A 2,282-nucleotide genomic window follows, 5' to 3' on the forward strand; every position below is an offset into this window, starting at 1 on the left:
TTAAATTTAAGCACTGGGTTTGACTTTTGATGAGCTGAGTGCATAACAATATCCAAATCTGAAATCCAAGGGTGATTTTAATCATAAACAATTGTATTTTAAAAGTTTATTGTTTTCCAGTTTTCTTTCTTATGGCTCTCCAGACTGCCAGACTGAGGGAACCCTGGAGGTTTTTCAAAGCTCAACACTGCCCTCTCATGTCTATGTGATGCTATTAAACTAAGACTGACTTTATGTCCTTTAAAAAAGACAATCTAAAGTTTATCTGCTTCATATTGCATAGATTTCATCTAAAAGAAACATTAAAATAAATGTTTTACAGCTACTTTTATAAAATTATTTGCTTATTTAAAATCATACACAGAAATCTGTTTGTTTTTAGTTTGTGTGGACGGATAGATTTATTATTTCTTGTTATTTCTGCAGTACATACTCTCTGCTTAACGTTTGTCATTGATCGCAGCCAAGCCCCCATCGGCAGATCTAATTCATTTACGAACTTGTCGTTCCACATCATTGATTGAGTTGTCCTTTAACCCAGCTTTAATTATATGCAAAGATAAAAGATTTTCTCATTATTGTGTTTAATCTAATGAAAGGCCCTGCACTACAGCAGGGGCCCGGTTCAGAGGTCCAGACTATTGACCTTGGAAGGCGAAGGCAGAGGATGATTGTTTTTAATTAGACAGAGGAAATGGCTTTGGATAGACGGGTCTGAAGTCGTCTGTTTGGTTTTTGGTTCCAACACTTTGATGTAGAGAAATGAAATGGATCTGCAGGTCACTCTGTTTTACCTCTATTGATGACAGATCAAAACTTGTTAATGTTTAGTGTTGTCTAAAAATGTTAGTATTGAAAATGGGTTTGTTAGCAATAAGCATTCTTCTTATTTTGACAATCAGTTAATTGTCAGATTTCCTCTGCGTGTTAGTTTTAATTACTTTGGAACTAAGTAAGTAGAACATCTATTTTTGGTAGATTATTTACTTGTTGTAACAATGCTTGATGATGATGATGAAAGCCTTTATTGTCATCGTTTGCTCAATGAAATTACATTCAAGAACACCCATTCAAGAAGACACACACATGACAAAAACATGGGGGAACAGGTGATCAGGTCATGCGGCAACCAGTAAGGGTCGCACTACCTTTAAAAAGCTTGGAATACACACAATAGGAAAGATGAGTTTAAAAAATGTATGCTCTGATCCTAAGTTTACACAGAAACACTGAATCATACACTCAAAAAAAAAAAAAAAACACTCGCACAGTGCAAGGCAGCAAAGGAAGGGAGAGGGCTGGGGCTCAAACACATGGTACGGGGTAGGATGCAGCAGAGCCAGTGATGTTTAAGGATAATAGTCCTTACTGGAACCAATCAAAGACCTCCAGAGTCCAAAAACAAGTTGTTATCAACCAAAGCACAAATCACCAGAGTTCAGTTCTCTGTCTCCACCCATCGTGGCCTTCAGACTGATCCACCCACGGATGAAATGGGTAGGGGATGGGGAGTCAAGCCTTTGTTTCACGTGTCATCCAGGGAGTTTGATAACTGCCGAACCAACCAGCAGCAGCTGCAGGGATCCAAAAGATAAACATAATTGTTTGAGACAAGCAGCCTTCATTTTCTCACTGCTTTAAGTCTTTAACTGCATCTCTGTGATGGCGAAAAATATGCCAATGTTCCGAATTTCAATTACCTCCTCGCCTCTCTTTCCGTCTGAAACTTCACACAGGTGTAATCCTACATCTCATGGGCATGCTGCTGAACTGTGATTCTCGTCAGAATCACGTCCAGTTTGCGACTTATATCCCCCAACATCACAGTCTGTGCGTTCCCAGTACGGGAGACTCCATCCAAGGTCCCTGACAGCTTTTCACAGGCCCGATCTGCTGTCAGGATCCCTTTCATTTTCTGATAAGCCAGGACTCCTCCACAGCCGATCAGCAGTAATCCAGTTATCCTAAGTCTAAATATGTACAGATCTGCCACGTCTTCAGTGGAAAGCGGCGCCAAACAGATCAGGTTCCAACCCCAAGAACCAGACACTCGCCCGGCCGCCACCATTATACTGGGAGTGCTGCGCTCCCCTCGCTTCAGTCTCAGTGTGGAAAAAAATAGTGTTGATTACGTTCAGAGACCAGTTGACCAAATCCATAATTCCTTTTGTTTTCAGATGATAGGTAGAAGAAAGGCTTGAAAAAAGCTGCAAAGCAGGGAAGGTTCGGGAGAGAGAACAAAAAGCATCCAACTCCTCTGAAGGTCAAGTGAATAAATAAAA

This window comes from Austrofundulus limnaeus, unplaced genomic scaffold (genome assembly GCF_001266775.1).
Source record: "Austrofundulus limnaeus strain Quisiro unplaced genomic scaffold, Austrofundulus_limnaeus-1.0 Scaffold90, whole genome shotgun sequence".
Classification (NCBI taxonomy): Eukaryota; Metazoa; Chordata; class Actinopteri; order Cyprinodontiformes; family Rivulidae; genus Austrofundulus; species Austrofundulus limnaeus.